This window comes from Aythya ferina (assembly GCF_964211825.1).
Source record: "Aythya ferina genome assembly, contig: HAP1_SCAFFOLD_134, whole genome shotgun sequence".
In the NCBI taxonomy this organism is placed as follows: domain Eukaryota; kingdom Metazoa; phylum Chordata; class Aves; order Anseriformes; family Anatidae; genus Aythya; species Aythya ferina.
This window is the reverse complement of record NW_028181391.1, coordinates 304,501-318,259: the sequence shown is the minus strand read 5'-3', so window position 1 is coordinate 318,259 and position 13,759 is coordinate 304,501. Positions and strand designations below refer to the sequence as shown.

The following is a 13,759-nucleotide window of genomic DNA, read 5'->3' as shown; positions in this document are numbered from 1 at the left end:
AGGTGCTGCGCTGAGGGGGTGGCTGGCTACTGAGACAGCTGCCCAGGGCACTGCTCATGGCACCGAGCCTGACGGAGGTCAACAAGTGTTGAACAATGCTCTCAGACATCGGGTCTCACTTTGGGGTGGTCCTGTGTGGAGCCACCAGTTGGACTTGGTGATTATTGGGAGTCCTTTCCACCTTGGGATGTTCTCTGATTCTAGGTCAGCAATCCAGTAGCTGATGAGAAGTGTGGAGTCATTCAAAGGGAAGAGAGAACACAACACTTCTCATTTGCAGAAGCGGCTATTTGGTAACCAAACCGACGATTCCTTTGCTTCTAGAGCAACTAACAGCAGGGATCCGCTTTACAATAGAGGGAAAAGAGTCGTTGGCATGTCATGTGAAGTAAGCTTCAAATCCCAGAGGATGATTTTGTTGGAACTTTATTCAGCTGAAAACACAGAAGCCTTGCTTTTGCTTGTGTTAGTTACAGCTCCAGTTTACTTTGGTTGGGAGGGAAGGCATTCCAGGCTAATGTGCTGTACCTGTTCCTTCAGCTCATTGTCCATAAACGGAGGAGCAAACGAAATCAGTTTAATCTCCATTAAATGCAGCAGACAAAGCGGAGTAGAGGGTGATCTAGCACTTAATTTTTCCTGTAAGCAGGAAACCCAGAACTCAACAACAGTTTTCAAATCTTGTCCTGCAGTAAATGACCAGGTGAGTGAAGCTTGCATTTAGAGGATGTGCTCCTACAGTAGATGGAAATAGCTTTTCCTCTTCACAAGTGCAACTGAGTGGTGGACTGGCAGCTACGTGGTTAACTAGTTGTGCCAAAGGGGTTGTGTTGAATGCACAGAAAAATATGCAGGTCCCAACAGTAAAGGGTTGTCTGTAGGCATGACACTGAGTACAGATGTTGTCCGCAGGTTCGTGCAGAGTGCACCACGCCAATAAGCACCCAGAGTCGGAATGCACATGAAGGTCTTTTAATTATATAATTACTTATAGAACTCTGCAGAGTCAGGTACTTGGCCATCTTTCGCAAAGCAAGCACACCTCTGACTCAAATCGCCGTCATTTATACACAGGAAACTTGTGAAAACTCTCTCTTTGGCTCCTTTGGATTGGTTATTACAGCTCATCTAACTTATCTCCACTGAGCTTGTGCATTACAGAGGAATACCGGGGGGGAGGGGGAACAGGAGAGGGGGGACACACAACGAATCCCACATTAGCATAGATTAGCATTTTGACAGGTGTGATTTTTAATGTGCTAATGACCCTTAATGAGAAAAAGGTTACTATAGGTCAGTCTGGAGCTCGTGTTCTCCTTCCTGTTTTTTCCCTTTTAGCCCTTCTCTTCCTTGCTTCTGCTAGCTCAAGGCTACCTGTCTCTCTCCTTTATTTTCTCAGCTAAAAGACTGCACAAGCTACAGGCCTCCCTATTTGCTTCAACATTTCCTTGGTTTTGTTTTTTTTTTTTTTTTCCCAGCTCTGGGACGACACAGGTGTGGTTTGATATTTGCCAGTATAGCTAAAACTCACGCCAGTCTGCTCACGCACAATAAGTAGTAAGATTTAAGGACTGGTTTCATCGGCTTCTTCCATACTAACATCCTTCTTATGTTTTAGATATGCTGTAGTTAAATCAACACTAAGTTACTACTTGTGGAGTAATCGCCTTAAGCGACTAGGCATCATAAGCACACCTCCATCCCAAAAGCTACCCGCCTCCAAGGTGCAACCACCCCTCACTGAGCACGCCCTTGGAATTTCTCAGAGCCTGTACCTTTAAACGCAAGTGAGATCATTTCTACCAAGCACAACCAAGATATGCATGACTAGAGTCACTCAAGCTCCACCTTAAAGATAGAAAATAATATCAATTGCTTTAAGAGAAAGGGGATGTTAGGGAAGATACTATCAGGAAGGATTCCTTCTGACATCACTCGACAGGCTGAGCCTCTCACTCCCCCACCCCCACTCCATTGGGACGCCGTGGGGTAAGATCTGAACGCTTGCTTATACCAGGCGTCTCTGTGGAATCTTAGAAATCTGGAGAGTTTTGATGCTTTTTAATGTCTTAATACCTAGGCTGTGTGCCTGTGCATTTCATGCATGCTAGCTTGCTTTTGCAGACAGTGAATTTATCACTGACAATCCAAAGAACCTGTGTACCTGTCGCCGTAAGAAATTGCACTTAATTGCATTCTTCCTAGCTGTGAGAGTTCTCCTTGAACGCGACTAGAGCGAGGCCGTACTGCGTTGTTGGTGAGTCCGTGACCGTGATAGTTCAGCACCCTGAATCTGACGGGACCCGTGACGGTCAATTGGCTACACCCCTTAATGCGACACTACTAGAGGAAGAAGATGACAGGGCTTGCATGCACTGCATTAGGCTTTGCATGTGAAAACACCCCGAAATAATTTCACGTGCATTTAACGTTTTTAAAGGGAAAAAAACAGGAAGGTGTAGTCTCTCTGTAAGCTACAGCCCTACATAGTTAAGGCATCAGCATTCATTCCTTTGCTTGATAGCAAAGTATGAACATACAGAAGAGTTAAATATTTTCTTTGCATTCTTAAAGGCGATTTTTCAGACTTGGGCTTCAGTTGTTGGAGTTGAAGAGATCAGTAGACATCCTTACTTTTACGTTAAGACCAAAATCTTTATCTAAGATTGTGTTATCTAACGCAACTAAACTCCCACCCCCATATGTTTTTTTTGTAACTTCGGAACGATCTTGCTGCAGTCCTACTCCGATGGTCTTTCAGTAACATGCAGACTGCCGTGGCAGATTCTGTTACAGTGCTTTTCTATTGACAGTGTGCATAACACTCAAGGTAAAGCCCCTTAAGTGTTTCTTTGGACCCTGCTGCTTCTGTTAGTACTCATTTTTTCACAAACTTGTTGAACCTGAGCCGTGCCTACTGAGCCAACGAATGCTTTGATGACACAGTATTTTTTCAAAGCAGTTTTGCTTCTTGGAGCTACAGAAGCAGCTCTGGCTACGTGATAGGGAATTGTGCTGCATTGGCAAAACCAGACTTAGCTACAGACTTACAACACTTGCTAACTCGATCTATTTCAAATCTCATTTTAACTTTAAAGGACAATCAGTTTTGTGGCTCCTGTCTTACTAATTTGCCTTGTTTTGCATGGAAGGGCAGCCTGTGAATGTTTTGCTTTATTGCATGCTTCAAAAAAAAAGGCTGAGGAAGAGACTGGAGGAACCTTTTCTATTCTATGGACTTTCCCCCGAGAGGGTGGAATTGCAGGCTACTTGGATGAATGTTCGAATATGAGTAAGGGAGCAGACCTCAGCCAAAGGAGGTGGAATCCTTGCTTAATAGTAAGTATCAGTGTGGGGACATCTTTGCTTAACGGGAGCCATTTAAACTCTTCATAGAAACAAAATAAGCTGGACATCTTATGCTTGGAAAGCAGTATGGTTACACAGCTGCTAACATAATGACTTGAGTCTTCTGCTCTGCAACTTCAGGTTTTGTTTTCAAGCAGTGCATACATCAGTTTAAGCTTTGGACAAGGAGATTTGCAATGCAAATAGTGATAAACCAGAATCAGTGGCGCTGACGAGTGTAATGGTGAAATGCAGCAAATCAAGTATTCCTGGAGAAATGTGAGATTACAAAACTAGTAAGCCATGAAGCACTTTTGTTGTTGTTGTTGTTGTTGTTTTTTAAATCAATTCTTATATGCTGAAATAGCACCTTCAAGAAAATCTGTTTATCTAGCCAGGTAACGGTGTCTCCCTGTAAACATGAAGGAAATGCCAGGAGCAGCCATAACTCTTTGCTGTCAAAATAAAGAGCAAGTCGAGGCCAACATCATGCCATAGTGCAAAGGCTTGCTAAGAAAGATCATTCTAAGAGGTCTGCAAGAAAAGATGACTTACTTTGTCATAAGTTTGTCAAATAGAATGGACGAGTTAGTAGTCGAGTACTGACTGTGTCCGATTCTACAGCTGCGGCGCAGCTCCAAGTCCCTGTTTTCTCCGTGGACTCGTCTCACAGTTTTTGCACCAGCTCTACTCCTCAGTGTTCTGGTGACTGATACGCAGAAACAAAGGATTTTGAAACAGTGAAGATGGGATTCTCCTTATTTCACCGTTGCTCTTGTAAAATGGAAACAGACAAACAAAAAAGGCACCCTGAAGTGGATTGAGTTTTCTTTACATTTCAGATCAGAAGTTGTTGTCACAACCACTGCATTCCACTTCTTTATCGCTCTGCACGTTTAAACTGTCTACTTAAAACTGGGACCTGTAGGGAAATTTTTAAAGAGACTGAAAGCTAGCCAGACAAAAACAAACGTGCAACTTTTGTTCCATGCAGGAGGGAAATCTACTCCACTTATTTCTGTCTTGGAAAAGTGAGAACAATCAACACCTTTCTCTAAGGTGTTTTCACTCCATTCATGTCAAACTGTATCTAACAGTGCTCAAAACAAACACTATGACATTGCAAGCCTCTTCCTAAGAGGTGTATGTTTGATTACTCTGTTTATGCATGCAGCACTTCCATTTCCTGCATTATGATCTAACAGCTCAAGGAGGTAAGAATCGTTTCAAGAGAAACACCCAAACACCACATAACTCAAACTCGTGCTTTTTAGAAAAAAGCCTGCCCATTGTTTACCATACAGCACCCTTTGGCACAGGTTTGTTGCTTGCACTGTCATTAAAAGAGACAAGAGGACAAGGGGAAGGGAAGAGCTACACCACTGTGCTGGTAGGATCACAGCTAAGGTTTACTTTTGTGGTTGCCAGCTATAAAACTAAGTTTGAACTTATCAAGTATCGATTTACTTTGCACAATTAGAACAGTTTGCTTTGTGCCTACCAAGCTGCAATTTACACTGCTCCCTCCCCAAGGAATTCATAAAATCTCCTATTTGCACCTACCTCTCTTCACAGAAAAGTCACTGAGGAGTGAATTCAGATGACTACAGAAGGCTTTGGGGCCAAATGAAAGCGATGGAGTGACCAAGTGCCATCCTCTTCAGTAACCAGCGTAAATAGGTATCCCGGGGACTTACAGCCACTTACCTGTGTTATATTCTTTTTTTCGTTCCAATTTTGGCTTTCTCAACTGCCTACATTAAGAAAGAGGACAGGGCAGAGAAGGGAGAAAAGACTTGTTGTATTAGACCCATCAAGGATGGGAAATTTCACCATGTTTACAAGCCAGTGCTCTATGGTATACAAAGAGAAGCCTGTAGGCCTCACGCAGGATCCAGATCCCAAGTCTGTTGCGTGCCATATACACGCGGTTCTGTATGTACCCACATTTCCTAGCTTGCTCATGTTGAATTCTCAAAATTATGAGCAATAGCACCCAAGTGGAAAAGATACATGTCCTGGTTTCAATTAGGACAGAGTTAGTTCTCCTCCTAGTAGTGGGTAGGTTGCTATGTTTTGGCTTAGAATGTGTGAAAGGATGTTTAGAAGAGTGCTGATACCACCCCGATGTTTCAATTGCTGCAGAGCAGTACTTACAACAAGCCAAGGACCTTTCGGTGTCTCACTGTCCTACTGGCGATCAGAATCGGCGCACAGCAACAGCTGCGAGGGGACAGACTCAGGATGGCTGACCCCAACTGGCCAAAGAATTCTATGCCTTATGGCAACACGCTGCACCATGGATAGGGCGGGGCAGCCGGGCTGCTAGGGGTTACGCTGGGCACTGGTCAGCGGGTAGTGAGCAACTGCATTGTACATCACTTGTTTTGTACACATTACTAGTAGCAGTACTATCATCATCATCATCATTATTATTTTCCTGTCTTAATAAACTGTCTTTATCTCAACTCGTGGGCTTCACTTTCCCATTTCTCTCCCCCATTCCAGAGAGGGAGGTGGGAGGGTTGCAGAAGGGCTGTGTGGTGTTTAGCTGCCGGCCGGGTTAAACCACAAGAACACCTCAAAGGGGTTGGGAAAAAAAAAACAGTTTTTTTTAGAAAAGCGGGAGATTTTCACTGAGAAGAGGGACTCTAGTTTTAAGGTACTGGTACACCATCAGCATGCTCATAGGCCTCTGCTGATTTTAGCCGGAGGTTTATCAGGCCACAACTCACTGCACATGCTTTCTCTCTTGCTTTTCAATCTACAAATCGAACAGAGATTGAACATATAGAAATACAGTACCTTGAAAAGCATCTCCTCTTGACATTTCCCCTCAGTATCGCCATACTTTCTTCAAAGCTGGAGACTGAACACCGCAGGATGCTTTTGCTCATTGATCTTAAACGGTGTCCGTTGAAACATTCAATACTGGGAGAAGAATAATCCTAGGGAAAGAAGGAAACAAGAATATATTTATGTGAACCACGTAGATTCAGATAAAGAAATTCTGCCTCACGCAAGTTTAATTGACCCTCCTGACTTGGTAGTGGGGCAACTAATGGCAGGCAGACACTGAAACGCTGCTGTGCTCAAGAAAAACCTGGAGAGAAAAAAAAAAAAAAAAAAAAAAAAAAAAAGCTTTCAAAACTAAAGCTTCCCTCTCCCCACCATTTTCTTGTGGATAACTTAAGCTTAATATCCTTGGCAAAAAGATATTGCAGCAAAACCTTTCACATAAACTTAGTGTTTCGTGAAAAACAACAACAAAAACTTTAAATTCAATTGGAATTTTTTTCAATAAATTCAATTGGAATTTAAATTCAAAACTTTAAATTCAATTGAATTTAAATTAAAAAAACTAAACTAATTAATTTAAATTAAAAAAAATTAAATTCAATTGACTGTTCAGAGGAACAGTCAAGCTTGACATTATACATCCTAGAATTAAAATCTAGTTTGAGTTTTTCTCCCATCTCCAGACCTTGATAAAGATGCTTATTAGGAGCTCTGTCAAAAAAAGTGTAAGGCTTGTTATATCAAAGCTTTGAACCCTTCTTACTGCCCTTGACCTTCTTCACATTGCTGCTCCTACAAGGGTGAGTACTATCATTTTTAGTATGGGAGGGAAGCTGTGATATTCTTGAGTGGGGGGTCGTTCTGTTTACAAAATGAAGTTCCAGTAAGAGTACATCAAATGAACCAACTTTCTTTGAACTTTAATTCATCGCTATATTGAATGAATGACCTCTGGATTTCTCTCTCCCATTTGGAAGTCAATTTGAAAACAAACTACCTCTGCCATAAAGAGCCAGGCATCAGAGACACCTGTTGCGCCTCAAGAACAGAGAAGGTATTAACGACAAGAGCAGCTGAATAAAATGCAACTTGCCATTAGAAATGGGTGTACTGGCATCTACAGGTGCCGCTGGCATCTCCTCATTTTCATTACTCTCTTCATCTGGTTTCTCGTCTTCAGTAGCAGGGTTCTGCTGTGGTGACTTGGAGCTGTCGCATGGAGCACACGCTGCAGAGGTGCGACCTTGCAAGAAAGAATAGATACCAAAGATCTTCGTCGTGCATTTTCAGTTACAAATGCAGAGACAAGTCTTCAAATCCTTAGCGTTAAACCACGTACCTCTTTTCTCACGAGATTCTTTAATTTGTTCACAAAGTCGTCCAAACTCTGTATCCATTTCGTTCCTCACCATTGAATATGCAGTGTCTTGCAAAACATAGGCGCTGTGACGATCTGAAATTTTACAGACTTTAACTGAATGTTGTCTACCAACCAATGAAACTGTTTTGATCACAGAAAAAAATTGCTTTCTTCACAGGTTGGTTCCGAAAGGTTCTCTCAGTGAATATTTTCAGCATAACAACATCGAAGTTAATTAAAACAAAAGCACTAGTTCCTTGGGAACACTTATATCACAATTCCATGCCCAAGTAGCAAAATGATAAAATATTTACAGTCTGGACGTCCAAAATCATCTAATCCATCCGAAGTCTATTGTCCGCACACAGCATTTCTCCATCTATACATTTGACAGATTTTTTAAACTAGGGCTAAAAAGCACATCCTCACCTGTAGATCTTTGATCCGGGTAGTACTCTAAGGCATTGTTACAGATTAGATCGATGTCCTTCAGCTAGTCTCCTGCAGCGAGGTACTGGCACGAGTCAATTTGAGTCAGAACTGTTGAAAGATCCATCGGCTCTTTAATCCTTGTGGCATAGTCAGGTACCTGCAGATCAAATACAAGCATTCAGAGGTTTTCATAACCTTGCACACTGTCTACCAAAATTATTCTGAAAACTTTAAATAAACGACTTCCTAAAAACCCTGAACATTTGCGATGCATCAGAAGTTGCTGAAATTAACCAGTTTGCTTCTCAAAAATGGAAGGGCTCTTTCATTTTTCATTAGAGCGGCTAGGAGAGGACAACAAGAAGTAGGGAGGTCAGAAGCACATGCATGGTAGAGAAGAAACACTGAGGGTGGGAGATTCATTTCACTTTGCTTCAGAAAATCACAACAGTGAAAGCTGAGCAAGCCATCCGGCATTCTCTTCGTTGTCGACATTGAGGAAAAGGTGCATGAATTGCACCTGTGAAGCACCTATTGCAGGCATCTACTTTAGAATGAGATAACTGGGCCCTGAGGTGCTCATTTCTTCCCTCAGACCAGAAGAGGAGACTAATGACCAGTTCAGATGAGGACATATGTATCTGTCTAGATTTTTCACAGCTCAAGAACCTAGGAGAAAAGGGGAAGAAAAGCCAGTGAATGCCCACAAGAAGAGGACTTTGCTGATCCGCAGGTATATTCAAGTTACATCTGTCTTTGAAATATACGCCCCTAGTTTAGGCTTATCTCATAAATTAAGGAGAAAAAGGCATCTAAGCAGCCAATTGGAGGAAAAAGAAAACACACTGCACTTATGGTTGATTCCTATTGAGGAGTTCCAGATGAAACAGAGAACAGGATCTCAAAACTTATTTTTACAAACTGCTGCTCTTATTCCTGTTCCCACAGGAACTGACAGTCCAATAAAGGGCTTCAGACTTCATTAAAGTAGTCCTGTAAATACTGTTTGTAATTATAAGGAAAGATCTCTGTGCTTTTCAGTGCTGTGACACGCCTACATATCAAAGCCTTTTCACGAGCAAACTGTGTTGGCATTTGGACTGGCTTTTTAGAATGAAACCAGGGCTTTCAGCGAATAATCCCATAAGAGACATTTGAGAGTCAGCAGAAGTAAAAGCACTGCCTCTGCTTCTTGCAAAATCCTTACAGTGCAGCCCTAAAAACGAAGTTGAACCTCACCCAAAACGCTGAGAAATACGAACACTGAGAAGTTACAGACACACACAGATCAGCACTACTTTACCTTCTGTGGGTCAACGGGCTTTGCAAATTCCCTGAAACGTCTGTCAGTGGCAAGTCTGTGAGTAACGTCCCTCAAGAAAATTCTAAGGTCACGCAAGGTATCCTCCTCTTCCTCCTCCAACATCCCTACTTTTGTGGGGATCATTCTTGTGGCTTCTGAGGCTCAGCTGGTGGTGCTACAGGCACGACTTCCAATGTCCAATCAACTTCAATTAATCAGGAAAAATTAGCCAATTTACAGTACTCAAATACAAGCATATGACAAATTACTGACAGAAAATGACCACCAAAGCAAAGCCCAACGAGCTAGTAACTTCGATAGGAAAGTTTTAGATGTACTTCTCATATCCTCCTCACCTCTTTTCTTTACAGGAGGCTTAGCCACTTCATTTAGAATTAGGTCCTCAAAAAAAGATGCTCTCTCTGCCCTACCAGGCAACTCAATATTGCACACTTCTCCAAATTCCTTATTAAATAATTTTTGGATCTAAAGCAGAAGGACGAGAGACATTTCAGATTTAAGGCCACAAAAAACTCATCTTCTATTCCAAAAAGACGAGTACCTTTTCAAATTAATAATAACCTGAAGAACACAAACTGAAAAAAGTTATCTTCCTGGCCTTAAAAGGCTACATTTTCAAAGGCTGGCACAGCAAATTCAAATATCACCTTTAAGAATCACCTATAGAATTAATGCTCGCTGAAGGGATTGTACGCTACACTGATAAAGTAATGGCTTTCACCACATCCAACAGCGCCTCCTTTGTATTTACTTGCCTTGCTGCAGCCTTTACTTAGAACCTTTATGGCTATCGAGGGAAGAGAAAGGCTTCAGCAGACAAGTGAGGGCTTTTTGCTGAGTTTTTATTTCTCTCCCAAAAGGTGTCTGAAGTAGCTAGTACCTCTACGTCTTCCTCCATTTTCAAGTTCTAGTATTAAAAGGTAGGTAAGGAATTTCACTACTTATTTTAGAAGGAATTTACAGCCTGTACAAAAACTTCTGTGGGAACTCAAGCACTTTCAAAGCAGTTGATAATAAACACGTCTAGGTAAGACCCGTTCTCTTCCCCCAATGACTGAGACCAAATCATCAGAATGACAACAGCGTGGTCCTGTTTTGGGCACCTTCCCTTAATGTAAACTCTCAGAAGTCAATGAAGTTCTGCACGTACTTTTACTACAGTTTATTTAGGAATACAACTAGAATTCGATTCCAAAGTTACTTTAGCAGAAATTGGAACTCAGCTTTCCAGCTTGGAAAGCTTTGGCCTATATGAAGAAAGAAACTGATTTATTTATTTATTTTTTTTAATCAAAGTGTTTCAATTCTCTACTAAATCGCATTATTAGCAGTTTACCCAACATAGCATGGAATGGCAGACTGTCAGAAGAAATCTCTTCAGTAAGAACATCCTCTTGTCATTTCAAGCACTTCATATTCTTGACTGAACCACTTTGTAGCCACCAGAATTATTGTATTAATTTATTATTTGCATGTGTGAGAAGGGGGTGAAAGTCACTTGCTTGACTCAGAAAAAACCTGAAGCAGATGCTTTCACAGTATTCTTTTTCTCTAAGCAAATTTTAAGTGATTTGTTAGGGTGCCTGAGTAATAACAGCATGCATTTAAGAAAGCACAGCATTTTGATGCTGAAAGCATATATAAATTACAAGACACTGAAGAAATAGTAAGAAAAGTATTGACAAATACCTCTTCTGGGAGATCTGAGTGACGTACATCAGACGTAGCAAGCAGCAAAACTGGCGAAAATGCTGGAATGTTACGTAGTAGAGTTAGAAAAGTAAGTTTCAAGGCAGGTCCAGCGTTGTCCCACCATAAATGGATATCTGGGACATAAATTGTGCTTGGTGCTGTCTTCTGAGCATTTCGGATCAGCTAGTGAAAAGGAAAGCTTGCGTAAGAAAACTAAAACACGTACAAGAACCTCTTAATACATAGCTACATAGCCATCTGACTGCCCCATGAAATGAAACTGCGTGAACAGAGTGGCAAGCATCCTTTCACATAAGGAATTTCTCTGTGCACCCTTTCAGATTATCAGTACTCGGAGAACTCTAGTCAGAAGATGGGAAGGATATATTCAGGCAGTGGCTAGACACCGTAGCTATATGGCCACAGCCACAATCATCGCATAACAAAGAAAGGAAATGTCCCTCTTAAGGGACACATCAGTATTCAGTCGTGTAACATGTCTGTCCTTACTTGTATGGCTCTCAAATGTTTCCACGAAAAGTAAAAATATTTTAAGGTAGTGATGCCAAACAAGAAAATGGATTTCCTGCCTAAAAGTAAAAACACCAAATCTGTTCATTTTTTCTAGTTAAAACCACATCACCGTGCAAATGAAGTGTTTTCTGAATGTTAATGCTTTTATTGCACATACTGCAACAGCACAAGTTGTGTACGTCCGTGCGAAAACAAAATAAACAGAAGCCCCAAACCTTGGTTGCCTTACTAATATAATTTAGAAGAAGGCTACAAAAAGTAGCCGACATGCAGTCTGATACAGAGCCATCTACTGGGAGCACACAGTCTTAGGAGGCAATGAGAACTACTTTCTGGATCCCAGTGACATGAGCAGCATTTCTTTCCACAAAGAGATGTTCATTAGCAACACCGCCCAGCTTCCTGAGCTGCTAGCAACAGCCTCACTGTAAAACTGGGTATGGAAAATGTCGACATGTACAACATCCAGATTGTTTGTGGTGCTGTCTAAAACAAAAGGGGATTTTCAGACAGAAGCAAACATCCCAGCACATTAAAACAAGGCCACCTCCATTACCAATGAATTTTGTTCACCTTACTTGCAACTCCATTGATCCTTTACATACAGTCAGTGAATCCGATGAGAAGAAAAAGAAAAAAGGTACCTGTCCGCAGATTTCTTCTGGCGATGCAACGTTTGTAAGCAGAACAGAAAGGTCCAGGGTGTGAACGGGAAACTTCTCCAAAGCATGCAACACCGCGGGTGCCACGTAAGAAACCTGGCTGTACCCTTCTTTTCCTACTATTAGCAGACGGGGCTGGCATGATGTTGGTTCACAGAAAGCACTCCTAGAACAGGAGTTAAGAAAACAAGTTTATAAATGAGGTGCTGAATAGACACACAGATGTTCCAAGTAATTTTCCTATAGACTTTCTCTTCCCTCCCCAAATAATTCAAATGGCAGCGGTACATTAAATACATGTAAGATTTCCAGTTAAGTTATTCAGTCATTCCAATTGTTTCACCTTCTTCCCTTGTGTTTCCTATTCTTTACTAAACCAAGACTGCAAATTAATATCCCTGCAATCTTGCTTTACTTTATTATAAATTTATTATTTATTATATATTTATTATTTACTTTATTATAAATTTATTTTTATTTAAAAATAAATTGGTGAGGAGCATTTGTTTCCCCACTACAATCAGGCTGTACCTTTGCTGGCTTAAATCAAAGATGCTAGAGACTTAGCCTTGCTCTAAAGCACAGAAAATCTTCTGGACAGCACAGCAATAGAAACTGAGAAAAATAACTGATCCAGCTGTGACAACATGATCTAACTTTCCAACTGTGGGCTTGCATGACTTCCATACTAAAATATCACAAGATTAACACAACTTGGTGGCTTAACAAATAAAGACACCATTCAATTTTTTCTCAAGGTGTTTTAACAAGCCCTTTCTCGGTTTTCTTTCTGCTACATAATTCACTACTGGTTTAACAATCCTGGAAAACAGAAGGGCAAAAGGTGGCAACACAAACCCATAAAGCTGGGGTATTTTTAGCTAAAAGGACAGACAGCACATTTATGTGGTCTTGAGTCTTTCAAAGAATGCCATGGATTAAGTCAACGTGTTCTGGTAGTCTACGGATCACTTTGGCTTACGAAGAGAAGCCTGGGCTTTTCAATTTGGTCATTCAGAGCAACTTCATTACAACTTTAGTCCCTCCACCCTTTCTTCTTGTGAATACCAAGCACCCCTTCAACACACAAACTTGATGTTGCCCCTTCGTCTACCACCCCTCGCACTTTTAACAGCTGGAACTGTTTACAAAGACTCAGCAGACCTGAGAATTTAAACGTAACAGGGATCTATCTTTCTTTACCTGCTGAAACAGAGGCATTTTTTCTCTGGTCCGTTAGGCATTCCATCTTTTAATTCATCTCCAGAAACCAAGGATGCAACGTCATCACTGTCAAACATATCATCTTGTAAAATAGGATTGAAATGCTCTGAAAGGCAAAAGAGGTTTGTTAACTTTCCTGAATAGCCTTGGTCTCTTTCTCTTCCATTAATACAGCTTCTAAATCAGTGCCAAAACCCTTTCTTCATTTGAGAGCACACACTGAAAGCTATTTCCTAGAGTTCAGCCCACCACAGATCTAAGGAGATGGCACAAGGCCCTACAAAGCTGTACTAAGTCCCACTGATGTGTACGTGTAAGGTACGCTACTCTTGGTGATTTTTTTCTCCCCCTTAGAATAAAGAAGATTACGAACAATTTCTGCAG

The 13,759-nt window shown here is 41.3% G+C and overlaps 2 long non-coding RNA genes across 3 annotated transcripts; both read right to left on the bottom strand.

The window, feature by feature from the left end:
• Window positions 1–3,961: 3,961 nt before the first annotated feature.
• LOC311428755 lies at window positions 3,962–6,271 on the bottom strand. Of its 2 annotated transcripts, none has more exons than XR_014687854.1 (3): window positions 6,154–6,271; window positions 5,056–5,102; window positions 3,962–4,057 (listed from the first exon to the last, which is right to left on the bottom strand). It is a non-coding gene; the product is annotated as an uncharacterized lncRNA (long non-coding RNA). The 2 variants fall into 2 exon arrangements; XR_014687855.1 differs by having other exon boundaries at window positions 3,986–4,122.
• A 1,690-nt stretch (window positions 6,272–7,961) lies between these two features.
• LOC311428756 lies at window positions 7,962–11,116 on the bottom strand. Its single transcript, XR_014687856.1, has 3 exons — window positions 10,953–11,116; window positions 9,243–9,447; window positions 7,962–8,096 (listed from the first exon to the last, which is right to left on the bottom strand). It is a non-coding gene; the product is annotated as an uncharacterized lncRNA (long non-coding RNA).
• Window positions 11,117–13,759: the final 2,643 nt, after the last annotated feature.